At 47.7% G+C, this 13,835-nt stretch overlaps 1 protein-coding gene across 1 annotated transcript in view; it reads right to left on the bottom strand.

Annotated features, from left to right (window-relative positions):
- The window catches only part of LOC140395690 (sterile alpha motif domain-containing protein 9-like), a 49,176-nt gene extending 36,031 nt beyond the window's left edge, over positions 1-13,145 (bottom strand). Inside the window, exon 1 of the mRNA XM_072483761.1 lies at positions 13,075-13,145. The gene's annotated coding sequence lies outside the window, so the exon portion shown is untranslated. The remainder of the gene's footprint in view (positions 1-13,074) is intronic.
- Positions 13,146-13,835: the final 690 nt, after the last annotated feature.

Raw genomic sequence — 13,835 nt, 5'->3', positions numbered from 1 at the left:
TGCAGAACTGCAATCTCTGCTTTCAGTTCAAAAAGGATTCCAGGAACCTTTGGATCACAGTTAGATGAGGAAGATGGCCCTGATTGGGAAGAAATGAGTGAGACAGCGCAGAGATATGTTCAGGGAACATGTGCGCAGGGAAAGCCCCAGAAGAGAAAAGCGCCCCAACCCCCCACAGAGCAGATAGTTCAGGCTCCAATGAACCCAGTCACCACCCACCGCACAGCCACATCGGACGACACGGAATTTCTGTACACCACCCCTTAACAGTGACCCAATTACGGGACGCATGCGATAAAATCAAACCGTTCCACCCCACCTCAGACCCCCACCACTTCTTTGCCAGAGTAAAACAGCAGGCTACCATGTACGGCCTGGATAAGTGAGAGCAAGTAAAGCTCACAGGTTTGAGTTTAGACCCTTCGGTCGTAGCAGCCCTTCCCGACCCACAGAATGTAGGAGGAGGCACCCTTGCAGAAATGCATACCGCGATCCTAGACGCGATCGGGTATAACAGGGGTGACCCCGTAGATGGCCTCAATAAGTGCAGACAAAAGAAAGCTGAGCACCCCACAGCGTTTGCTGGACGCTTGTGGATCCATTTCGCAGCAGTTTTCGGAGACTTAGACCGCGTCCATTTGTCCCCAGACAACATGGCCAAATGGACCCGCACCCTTATCTCCCATGCCACAGAGACAGGACAAAAAGCCTGTACGAATTATGATCCCTCAGAGGAGGCTCATAATGAGAAATAGGTTGTAAAAAGATTGTCCCGCGCCTGGAAGCAATCTGTTCGAAACAAACCCACAAATAAAAATCCCGAAGAACAGCAGGCAGAAGCAGACATACACACAGTTAAAACACACCAGAACCCCGCATGGGTAAGCGAAGGCAGGAACAGCCCCCCACAAAAGTCACAGGAGTGTTACAACTGTGTACAGTTAGGACACTTTGCACGAGAATGCAATGCCCCATGAAAGCCACAGAGAGCCCAGCAGGCAGGCACTCTGAATAAGAATAGGACAGAGCCCATACATAGTGTGAGCACCCGTTCAGACCAGACGGACCTGAACGGAATGGACTGACGGTGTTCGGGCTCCCCCAGTTGGGTCTGCGACACCCTTTGGGATAGGTCCGGCCGACCAGTAGTTGCAGCAAAGATTCGGGGACAGCCCATCGAGTTTCTCTGGGACACAGGAGGATCCCGCACCACAATTAATTCCTCCACCATGTTTCAAAAGGACACGTGGCCCACTACAGCCACCATCACCCTCAGCGGCTTTACAGGCCACTCACAGCAGGGACACATCACAGCCCCTGTACCCATTCAAATCGGCAACATCACTACCAAGCACCCCATAGTTTTAGTCGATCTACCCCACACAGCAGAACACATTTTAGGTATAGATTTTATGAATTCCCACAATCTGTCCTTTGATCCAGTCAATCAATGTGTTTGGAAAATGGCAAAATCCGCAAGAGCCCCCGCAACGCTCACAATAGGAGAATATGCAAACAAGATTAACGCAGTAGGCAAATTTTGGTTTGACCCGACCACGATTAGCACAGACAAGTAGGTTAGGGCAGTTCTGCAGCAGCACAGGACAGCATTCGCGACGCACAAACACGACTGTGGCCGGATGACTGGTTCCGTTCAAATCACAGGACCTGACCCTAGACCCCAAAAGCAATACGGATTCCCCCAAGAGGCAGAGGGAGAAATCACAAAAGTGATCAACAGCTTATTAGAGCAGGGCGTACTCAGATCAGTAGCCTCCACTAATAATGCCCTGATTTGGCCAGTGAGAAAGCCCGATGGATCATGGCGACTTACCATCGATTACCGGGAACTCAACAAAGTCATCCCCGCAGCAGCCCCCACGGTAGCCATAAGTCCCAAGACCATGCTCAAACAGGGACTCAACTCACAATACTTTACAGTTTGGGACGTCAGTAATGGATTCTGGTCCATTCCATTGGCAAAGCGTGCCAGTACAAATTTACCTTCGCCTTTAAAAATCAGCAGTACACGTGGACATGCCTGCCACAAGGATTCCACACCTCCCCTCCATTTTCCACCGACAGTTGGCAAATGGTTTGTCAAAATCTTCTCGCCCCAAATGTCTGGTCCAGTGTGTGGACGACCTATTACTGTAGACAGACACAAAGGCAGAGCACATCGGGCTTCTGTCCGAACTCCTTCAGAAAATTGGTTGTAAAGTTAACCCCAAAAAGGCCCAGATTTTGGAAAACAAGGTGATATATTTGGGTTCAATTATCACGCACGGTAAACGCGAGATCGAGCACAAAATGATTGACTCGATTGCCAAATTGCCCCTTCCCCAGAACGTTTCAGCCCTCCGGTCATTTTTAGGACTGGTTGGCTACTGCTGAAACCACATTGACGGTTTCGCCAGCAAGACCTCCTAAAGAAAGGAGCCCCCTGGGAATGGCTTTCGCAGCATACTGACGCTGTGGACTCATTGGAAAGAGCACTCATTGCAGCCCCCGCACTACAAGTTCCAGACCCGCTTTCCCCTTACGCTATAGAGGTAACAAGCACAGACCGCACCCTTTCGGCTGTGCTCCTCCAGGAACGGCACGAACAGTTAAGGCCCATGGCTTACGCCTCCAGAGTCTTAGATGCTGTGGAGCAGGGATTTTCGGCCTCTGAAAGGTAACTGCTCGCAGTTTTTTGGGCAGTACAACATTTTTCATACATAACCGGACTGAACCACATCACAATCCTGACGGAACACACCCCCGCTCAACATTTACTGGACGGACGACTCAAGGACGGTACAGTTAGTCAAATAAGAGCAGCCAGGTGGACCCTTCTTTTGCAGGGATGGGACATCACTGTGAAAAGGACCAAGACCCCACTTTCTTAGCAGATAACCTACAGTACCCAGGCACCCCCCATGAATGTGAAATCATCTCACCGCACCACAACACAGGTCCCTTTATTGCAAAAACACCCCCCAGAAAGAAAGGTAGTCCAACCGAGAGCCCCAAGCACACAGACACGTGCGAACCCATAAGAATACATGTGGATGGATCTTCCACAATATTAGAAGGGAAGCGCATAACAGGATGCGGCATTTATGTCGAGGACGTACAGGGACACGCCCTAGAAGAAATCGCAATAAAACTTCCAGGACACTTAGGCGCCAGGCGGCAGAACTAGCAGCCGTGGCGTACATTATAGATCACCCAGATTCCTTCCCCAGCCCGGCAGACATATACTCGGACAGCCTCTATGTCTGCAACAGCCTTACCGAATTCCTACCCCTGTGGAATGCAAGAGGATTTGTTTCCGCAGACGGAAAACCCCTCCCCTCAGCCCCATTGCTCCGTCACATTTTAGAGAAAGCACAGGGCAGGACTTTTGGAATAGTTAAAGTTCGTAGTCACCATCGTTCCTCCCCCACCCTGGAAATGTAAAAGCCGATGCACTGGCAAAAGCAGGTTCCAGGCACGGATATTTTTGGACACCCCCCGAGAGCGCACCAGTGAATGCAGTTCAGGTCTCGCAGACTAATATCGAGGATTTAGTGCAGGCCCAGAAGCAGGACAGCAATCTCAGGGAGATTTTAAAAGGAAGATTCCCAGCACCCTATGATAGATTTAAAAATGCTCTGACCACACATGACGGTGTGGTGTTAAAAGACACCCTTTATGTGGTTCCTGAACAGGACAGGAATCAGCTCATTTGTTTGTTCCATGACGGTCACGGACATCAGGGAATTGATCCCACTACAGCCCACCTCAGGCAGCTCTGCTGGTGGCAATCGAGTCAAGAAGACGTAACGCACTACGTTGAGAATTGCCTTATCTGTGCCCAGAACAATCCGGACAGATACACTAAGAAAGCTCAACTTAGTCACCCCCGCCCCGTTAATGGCCCCTGGACTAACCTCCAGATCGATTTTATAGGACCATTGGCCCCTTGTAGGAATGGTTATAAGTATGTACTCATTGTGATAGACATGTTTACAAAATGGGTAGAGGCATTCCCATCCAGAACGAACACGGCAAAGACCACAGCCAAGATCCTAACCCACCACATCTTTACGAGATGGGGACTCCCCGCAGCATTGAATCCGACCAAGGTTCCCATTTTACGGGACGTGTCATGAAGAACGTCCTCACGATATTTGGCATTACCCAAAAATTCCACATTGCATACCACCCCCAGTCGAGTGGTATCGTGGAGCGCATGAATCGGACCCTAAAAGCTACCCTCCAAAAAATGGTTCAGCAAAACAACACCACTTGGGATTCAGTCCTCCCTTTTGCACTGATGTTTTTGCGAAATCTACATCTACAGGTTACACCCCACACACCCTCATGACCGAACGCCCCATGAGAGGCACAGAATTTGTATTGGGATTAGATTTGACCAGCCCCGAAGTGATGGCCTTCACACACGAGAAAGCAGTAGAACTGGTAGAGAATGTTAAAACGGCTCAGCTAGCAGCCGCGGATTAGGCACACGAAAGAAACAGAGCAAGGCCTGTTTCGATAAGACAGTACATGCGACTGAGTTCAGTGTAGGACAGCAAGTCATGCTCTCCATATACAACCCCAGCACATTCCTGTCACCTAAATATTCGGGTCCGTACTCCATTGCGGACAAAGTAAGCCCTTCCGTCTACAAAATAAAGTACCCCAATGGTAAGACTGCGTGGTTCCATATTAACCAGCTTAAGACATATGGACCACAGTCGAACCACACACACTACGTCATGCTCGCGCAGCAGACCACGCCCCGCCCACAGCCAACGTAACGCTACCCTCCCCCAACACGTCCAGCCCAGACACGGACTCAACCCCGACTCCACCCCCGAACTATACACTCCGCCCCGGAACGCCCACAGACTGCAGCGACAGTGACACTGACAATAGCCACAGCACGCCACCCTACTATCCCCATACATCAGGCCCCACACCCAGCGAATCTGAGCACGATTCGAGAGTAAGCTTACATTAACACTGCAATGAAGTTAATGTGAAAAGCCCCTAGTTGCCACACTCCGACCTTTTTGGGTACACCGAGGGAGAATTCAGAATGTCCAAATTACCTAACAGCACATCTTTTGGAACTTCTGGGAGGAAACCGGAGCACCCGGAGGAAACCCACGCAGGCATGGGGAGAACGTGCAGACTCCGCACAGACAGTGACCCAAACCGTGAATCTATCCTGGGACCCTGGCGCTGTAAAGCAACAGTGCTATCCATTGTGCTACCGTGCTGCCCATCTAGACTAGGATCTCCATGCAGTTCACCACCCTCCCGATGGTGACCTCTATGCGCCCACAAGTTGCCACTTCACCAGCCAGCAAGCGGATGGACTCCTCCACCTCATGTACCACCATATCAAGGGCGTCTAACACCCTGCCTGATGATCCCCACATCTGTTGACTCTCCACCATTAGTTGGAAGACCAATTCCAGAGGCTCATCGTCAGACCTGGACCTCGCAGATGCCTCTTACCCAGAAGCTTTCGAGTACAGTAGGCCCGCTGACCCTGCCTCCTGCTGCGGACACTTGCGTCCATGTGGTGACCACCAAAGTGTGAGATCTTTCACATGCACAATCTAATGCCCACCGAATTGTGTGCCACAGGCTGGTGGAGGGTGCAGGTGTGATTCCTTTCTGTGCTGGGGCCGAGGCCTAATCCTCGGGCCTCAGCTGCTATCTGCTCACTTGCAAGTGAGAGAGGCGAGAGTGAGTGACAGAACTGCCTCCAACTTGGTCTATCAGAGCTTAAGAACTTGAGGCATTAAAGAAATGATAGTTATTGTCCATATTTTTTGACACACTTGTGTATTAATTATAAAAATATTGCTAAATGCATTGACCAATGTTAGAAACTGCACAATGTATTCTGCCCTCCTGGGTCATTATCCCTTTAAGGGCAAATCAGCAGAGGTGGGTGACCAATCAGGACTCAAGAGTGGAGAATCACCCAGGGGCCATTCCAGAACTAGCTGTAGATGTGTTGTTTCTCTTGCAGATCCTTGTAAATAAATCCTTTTGTTGTTCACTAATTAAATTGCTGGAAGTGCATCATTACATCTGGCGATGGGGATAAATTGTCCTGACACTGCCTCTGGCCCAACACATGAGATTATCATAGATTATCATCATCATAGAATTTACAGAGCAGAAGGAGGCCATTCAGCCCATCGAGTCTGCACCGGCTCTTGGAAAGAGCACCCTACCCAAGGTCAACACCGCCACCCTATCCCCATAACCCAGTAACCCCACCCAACACTAAGGGCAATTTTGGACACTAAGGGCAATTTATCATGGCCAATCCACCTAACCCGCACATCTTTGGACTGTGGGAGGAAACCGGAGCACCCGGAGGAAACCCACGCACACACGGGGAGGATGTGCAGACTCCGCACAGACAGCGACCCAAGCCAGAATCGAACCTGGGACCCTGGAGCTGTGAAGCAATTGTGCTATCCACAAGGCTACCGTGCTGAGAGTATCCTGTTTTAGTTGAAGTCTGAGAAAAAAATATATATATACTCACCAGAATGCCTCTCTATGGGCCAATTGACCCATTCGGACAAAATTGGTACCAGACGCTTTATGAGAGAAAATGTATACTGAGTTAAACAGTTTGGAAGAACTAGGAATCATCCAGTCAGTTTAATTCTCGGAATGGGCAGCACCTATAGTCCCAGTGTTGATACTGGACAAGACCAACCCCATTTGCAGAGAATTATAAACTGACAGTTAATCAGGCAGCCAAACTGGATAAATATCCAATCCCGAGAATTGAAGTTCCATTTGCAAAGCTGATAGGAGGTCAATTTTACACAATGCTGGACATGAGTCACGTGTACCAGCAACTCAAATTTGCTAACACTTCCCAAGGGTACGTCACGATAAGCACACGGCCTTTGGCGTGACTTCGGCACGCGCAATATTCCAAAGGACAAGGAGAGTCTGCTGCAGGAGGCCAACACGGGTTGTAGTAAACCTTGACAATGTCCTTATAACTGGATCGACAGAGGCCGAGCATCCAGCAAACTTAGAAGAGGTGTAATAGAGATTTCAGGAGGCTGGAGCTCGCGTCAAGAAAGAGAAGAGCACCTTTCAAACCACTGAGGTGACCTACCTGGGGCACCGTGTAGACGCACAAGGACTACACCCCGTGGAAGACAAGATCAAGGCGATAAATGAGGCGCCCGCCCCACAAACACAACTCAACTCAAATCCTTTTTGAGGATGGTAAACTACTATGGACATGTTTTACCAAATTTCTCAACGGTATTGGCCACTTTGCATATTCTGCTAAACACACGCCATCATTGCTCTTGGAAGGTTTCCCAGGAGAAAGCTTTCAAACAACAATTGCTGCATTCCTCAAACCTGTTAGTTCACTTCTAAAGAACGGATCCTGACCTGTGACACCTCCCATAAAATGCTGGTGTGATGTTGTCCCATGAGATGATGACGGCTCTGAAAGGCCGATGGAGTTTGTATCAAGAACCCTCTCAGAGGCTGAAAAGGGCTAATTACAAATCGAGAAGGAGAATGATTAATAGTCTTTGGTGTCAAGAAGTTCCACCAGTCCTTCCACGGTAGACATCTACCATCATATCTGACCACAAAGTGCTGCTGGCCCTCTTTAAAAAGGACACGGCTATCCCACCAACCACTTCAGCCGTTAAGAGCAGAGGGCAGTAGAGCAGAGCTGCTGATTGGTGTTGCAAGGGAAATTTGCATACCTCCATCGTGGTCACCCTAACTTGAAGGTAGTTTGTGGAGGAGCTGTTGTCAAGTGACACTTAAACCCGAAACACTTCTTCAGTGTTTCCTTCCCTACCCCCGCCTCTAACCAAAAAAAACCAACTGCTGTAAAGATCAAGAGGAAGGCTCGAGGTCAGGTAGAAGTAGAAAGAAATTGAACCGTGACGCCACAGCCTGCAGGTAAGGGATTGGCTGGTGACTGGCAAGTAGTTTTTCTTTTATTTTCCCTCAGGTGTTATCGTGCAGGGCGCAGAGGTTGCTGAGTGAGTGCTTGCTGAGAAGGGGAGTGAATAACAGGTAAGCTGTTTCGGTGAAGAGTGGGAGAAGGTGCTTTTTCCCCTACTGTTTTGTTCTCTCTCTTTCTTCTGGCCTAATTTCGGGAGCCGTTCGGAGGAGGAGGAGCAGTCTCTGTGAGTATAAAAACCTAACGGTAACTTCCTGTTTTCCAGTTTTTTCCCCCCAAAAGTGACGTCAGAGGGAAGCTGTGATCTGATTGGTTGATAGCAAATCTGCCCCAAATTTAAAAAAAAACACAGCTAAACTCGTAAACTTAAATTAAACTAATTAATTAATTAAAGATGGCTGGTCAGGTGATGTGCTTGAGCTGCTTGATGTGGGAGCTGGCAGATCCCATTGCGAGCTGCAGCGACCACATCTGCAGTAAATGTAGGCTGCTCGAAGAGCTCCGGCTCAGAGTTGATGTGCTGGAGTCTGAGCTTCAAACACTGAGGCACATCCGGGAGGGGGAGACTTACCTGGACACTGTGTTTCAGGAAGCAGTCACACCTGTCAGAGTAAGTAGTTTAAATCCTGCCAGTGGCCACGGACAGCAGGGTGTGACAGCAAGTCAGGCAGGTCAAGGGAACCAGCAGTCAGGAACTCAGGAGCCTCAGCCCTTGACCCTGCCCAACAGGTATGAGGCACTTGCTCCCTGTGTGGATGGCGAACAGGGCTGCAGGAAGGATGAGTCAGCTGACCAAGGCACCATGGTTCAGCAGGCCCTTCAAGGGGAGGGAGTAAATAGGCAAGTTGTAGTTGTAGGGGATTCTATTATCAGGGGGATAGATAGTATCCTTCGTGAGCAGGATAAAGAGTCCCGCATGGTATGTTGCCTGCCCGGTGCTAGGGTGCGGGACATCTCTGACCGGCTTGAAAGGATACTGGAGAGGGAGGGGGAGGATCCAATTGTTGTGGTCCATGTCGGTACCAACAACATAGGCAAGTCTAGGAAAGAGGACCTGTTTAGAGATTATAAAGAGCTAGGATTCAAATTAAAAAACAGGTCCTCAAGGGTCATAATCTCCGGATTACTGCCCGAGCCACGTGCAAATTGGCATAGGGAGGCAAGAATAAGGGAAGTTAACACGTGGCTGAAAGAGTGATGTGGGAAAGAGGGGTTTCTTTTCATGGGACACTGGCATCAGTTTTGGGACAGGGGGGACCTATACCGTTGGGATAGTCTCCACCTGAACCGAGCTGGGACCAGTGTTCTGGCGAATAGAGGAAATAGGGTGGTCAATAGGAATTTAAACTAGAGATTGGGACGGAAGGGAAAGTCAGGGAACCAAGAGGTGAAGTAATCAGTGGGAAGCGTAGCTGCTTAGGAATACAAAAAAAGCACAAAAAGACAGAACTCAGGAGAGGTTACGATAGTCCCCATCCCACAAAATATGACCTAGTATCTGGAAAGGCTCAGTAAACCAAGGTCCACCACACTAAGAAAACAAAAAGGGACGGTCAATAGAGAATTAAAGATGCTATATTTAAATGTGCGCAGTGTACGGAAAAAGGTAGATGAGCTTGTGGCCCAGATTGTGACTGGCAGGTATGATGTGGTAGGCATCACAGGGATGTGGTTGCAGGGGGTTCAGGACTGGCATTTAAACATCCAGGGATCCGCAACCTATCGAAAAGACAGAGAGGTAGGCAGAGGGGGCGGGGTTGCCTTGTTAATTAGGAATTAAATTAAATCAATAGCACTAAACGACATAGGGTCAGATGATGTGGAGTCTGTGTGGGTAGAGTTGAGGAACCACAAAGGCAAAAAAACCATAATGGGAGTTATGTACAGGCCTCCTAACAGTGGTCAGGAACAGGGGCACAAAATGCATCACAAAATAGAAAGTGCATGTCAGAAAGGCAAGGTCACAGTGATCATGGGGGACTTCAATATGCAGGTGGACTGGGTAAATAATGCTGCCAGTGGACCCAAGGAAAGGGAATTCATTGAATGTTTACAGGAGGGCTTTTTGGAACAGCTTGTGATGGAGCCCACGAGGGAACAGGCCATTCTGGACTTAGTGTTATGTAATGAGCCAGACTTCATTAAAGATCTTAAAGTAAGGGAACACTTAGGAGGCAGTGATCATAATATGGTAGAATTCAATCTCCAATTTGAAAGAAGGAAGGTAGAATCAGAGGTAAAGGTGTTACAGTTAAATAAAGGTAACTACAGGGGCATAAGGGAGAAACTGACGAAAATCGACTGGGAGCAGAGCCTACTGGGAAAGACAGTAGAACAGCAATGGCAGGAGTTTCTGGGAGTAATTGAGGACACAGTACAGAGGTTCATCCCAAAGAAAAGAAAGGTTATCAGAGGGGGGATTAGGCAGCCATGGCTGACAAAAGAAGTGAGGGAATGCATCAAAGCAAAAGAGAAAACCTATAATGTGACAAAGAGTAGTGGGAAGTCAGAAGATTGGGAAGGCTACAAAAACAAACAGAGGATAACAAAGAGAGAAATAAGGAAAGAGAGGATCAAATATGAAGGTAGGCTAGCCAGTAACATTAGGAATGATAGTAAAAGCTTCTTTAAAAACATTATAAACAAACGGGAGGCAAAAGTAGACATTGGGCCGCTCCAAAATGCGCTGGTAATCTAGTGATGGGAGACAAGGAAATAGCTGAGGAACTAAATAAGTACTTTGCGTCAGTCTTCACAGTAGAAGACATGAGTAATATCCCAACAATTCAAGAGAGTCAGGGGGAAGAGTTGAATATGGTAGCCATCACAAAGGAGAAAGTGCTAGAGAAACTAAGAGGTCTAAAAATTGATAAATCTCCAGGCCCAGATGGGCTACATCCTAGAGTTCTAAAGGAGATAGCTGAATAAATAGTGGAGGCGTTAGTTATGATCTTTCAAAAGTCACTGGAGTCAGGAAAAGTCCCAGAGGATTGGAAAATTGCTGTTGTAACCCCCCTGTTCAAGAAGGGAACAAGGAAAAAGATGGAAAATTATAGGCCAATTAGCCTAACCTGTCAGGCAGAAGGCAGAGAGTTGGGAAAGTGTCAGAATGGCAACCGGTGACGGGTGGTGTCCCGCAGGGTTCAGTGTTGGGGCCACAGCTGTTCTCTTTATATATTAACGATCTAGATGACGGGACTGGGGGCATTCTGGCTAAGTTTGCCGATGATACAAAGATAGGTGGAGGGGCAGGTAGTATGGAGGAGGTGGGGAGGCTGCAGAAAGATTTAGACAGTTTAGGAGAGTGGTCCAAGAAATGGCTGATGAAATTCAACGTGGGCAAGTGCGAGGTCTTGCACTTTGGAAAAAAGAATAGAGGCATGGACTATTTTCTAAACGGTGACAAAATTCATAATGCTGAAGTGCAAAGGGACTTGGGAGTCCTAGTCCAGGATTCTCTAAAGGTAAACTTGCAGGTTGAGTCCGTAATTAAGAAAGCAAATGCAATGTTGTCATTCATCTCAAGAGGCTTGGAATATAAAAGCAGGGATGTACTTCTGAAGCTTTATAAAGCACTAGTTAGGCCCCATTTAGAATACTGTGAGCAATTTTGGGCCCCACACCTCAGGAAGGACATACTGGCACTGGAGCGGGTCCAGCGGAGATTCACACGGATGATCCCAGGAATGGTCGGCCTAACATACGATGAACGTCTGAGGATCCTGGGATTATATTCATTAGAGTTTAGGAGGTTGAGGGGAGATCTAATAGAAACTTACAAGATCATGAATGGCTTAGTTAGGGTGGACGTAGGGAAGTTGTTTCCATTAGCAGGGGAGACTAGGACCCGGGGGCACAGCCTTAGAATAAAAGGGAGTCACTTTAGAACAGAGATGAGGAGAAATTTCTTCAGCCAGAGAGTGGTGGGTCTGTGGAATTCATTGCCACAGAGGGCAGTGGAGGCCGGGACGTTGAGTGTCTTTAAGACAGAAGTTGATAAATTCTTGATTTCTCGAGGAATTAAGGGCTATGGAGAGAGAACGGGTAAATGGAGTTGAAATCAGCCATGATTGAATGGTGGAGTGGACTCGATGGGCCGAATGGCCTTACTTCCGCTCCTATGTCTTATGGTCTTATGGTCTAACTCTGTCCGCCTACGAATATACTTTTAATCACTGACCTGGAACACACACAGTAAATGTGGATGGTCTTAGCTGTCTACCCTTGCAAGAAAGTATCTTGTGTCCTCCATGGCATTAAATTCTTTAGACACTTTGCCAGTCTCGACAAAGCAAATTAATAACTGGGCCACTCGAGATCCAATTCTGTCCAAAGTGAGAGGCAAAATACTTATGAAGGAGCCAGTTTCCAAGAATGAATTGAGATGTCAGCGTGGTATCACTATGTCCCCTCTATAAGACAGAGAGCTGATCCTAACCTACAGCATTCATTCTGGCATCTCTCAGATGAAGGTGCTGCTAGGAGTTACATGTGGTGGCCTCGTATTGATGCTGATATCGAGAAGCTGTCAACAGTGTCAAATGCAACAAAAGCTGTCTGCTACAGGCTCACTGCACCCCTGGCAATGGCCTGGCCGGCCATGGGTGTGAACCATATCGATTATGTTGGTCCATTCCTGGACCCAATGTTTTAGCTCATGATTGATGAACACTCTAAATGGATGGATATTTTTCACCTACATCACATGATCCCATCGAAAGATTACTCTCTGAATACCTGAAAGCATTGCACCAGACAATAAAACCGCATTCACAAGTGCCAAGTTTCAAATCTTCACCGCTCTCAACAAGATTAAACACGTTAGAACTGCACCTTACCACCCAGCATCAATCAAATTAGCCGAGAAAGTCATCCAAACTTTCAAGTGAGGCCTAAAGAAACAGTCGGGAGGAACCTTGGAAACTGGAGTCTCCCGGTTCCTCCTTAGCCTTCGTGCCACTCCACACACAACGGGAGTACCCCCAGCAGAGCTACTAATGAAACATCGTTTTCTTCGGCACAGGCATTCCAAAAATGCTGCAGACACACACACTGCTGCTCTGGTAGATCCTTGTAAAGAAATCCTTTGTTATAGAATGAAAAAGAAAACTGCTCACCATTACTCTCCTAGTTCATTTCATATCCAATCTGACCTCAATTGCATCGGTTTCTGTTTTGCAAACAAAATCTCTCTAAAATGAAATTTAGCAACACTCAAACAGGTTATGCAGCTTTGTGTTGTGATTGGGCGTTGTTGCTAAATGAAACCATAGTTATTCACACAACATACCTTTACCAGCTTTTAGCTGCAGTTTCGCAGGTTATGCAATCTGATTAGCAGTTGGAGATTACCTGCAAACAGGTAGCCCATGTTGTTTATGTAGCTCTTCTTAAATATTTTTGCGGAATGAAAGACAGCTTATTGCGTGTTTCATCACACATCAAAGAACTGGTGCATCTTTTTCTGGTTGATAAATTTGACACAAAGAATTCAGATTGACAGCACCCCTTGCTAAGGGGTGTTGCGAAGAAGTTCACTGTACGTTTTAAAAAGGTTAACTTGAGTTCATAGAATAAACATTGTTTTGCTTGAAAAAATACTTCTCGATTTCTGCTGTACCATACCTGTAGAGTGGGCCATGTGCTCCCCATACCACAATCTAGTAAACATTGTGGGGCAGGTGAACTCCATGATACACTTTGGGGCTCTCTAAACCCTGGCCTTTTAACACTATCTGAGGATCGGAGAATGGTCCTGAACATTGTGCAGTGAACATCCCCACTCCTGATCTTATGCTGGTCATTGATAAAGCAGCTACAGATGGCTGGGCTGAGGACACAGTCCTGAAGAACTCCTGCAACGATGTCCTGGGCCTCC

Source organism: Scyliorhinus torazame, chromosome 18, assembly GCF_047496885.1.
Source record: "Scyliorhinus torazame isolate Kashiwa2021f chromosome 18, sScyTor2.1, whole genome shotgun sequence".
NCBI classification, from domain to species: Eukaryota; Metazoa; Chordata; class Chondrichthyes; order Carcharhiniformes; family Scyliorhinidae; genus Scyliorhinus; species Scyliorhinus torazame.
This window is presented reverse-complemented; position numbering and strand designations above follow the sequence as displayed.